We start from the raw sequence: 212 nt of genomic DNA, 5'->3' as shown, positions 1-212 counted from the left end.
TAACGGCCTTAAGAAAAAAAAGGGAAACTCTTAAGACATATAGTTTCAGCGTAAAAATGAGTCTTACTATTGTAGTCACTTGTTTATGTATGTGAGACTCAGGTTGGTTATGAATGTTTACGAAAAGGAAAACTATTAGAAATATGTTGATGCAACTATGGAAGGAAATCAATATTATATCTTTAGGAAATAAAATAAAAAAGATAATAAAA

Source organism: Arachis ipaensis, chromosome B07 (assembly GCF_000816755.2).
Source record: "Arachis ipaensis cultivar K30076 chromosome B07, Araip1.1, whole genome shotgun sequence".
Taxonomy (NCBI): Eukaryota; Viridiplantae; Streptophyta; class Magnoliopsida; order Fabales; family Fabaceae; genus Arachis; species Arachis ipaensis.
This window is presented reverse-complemented; position numbering follows the sequence as displayed.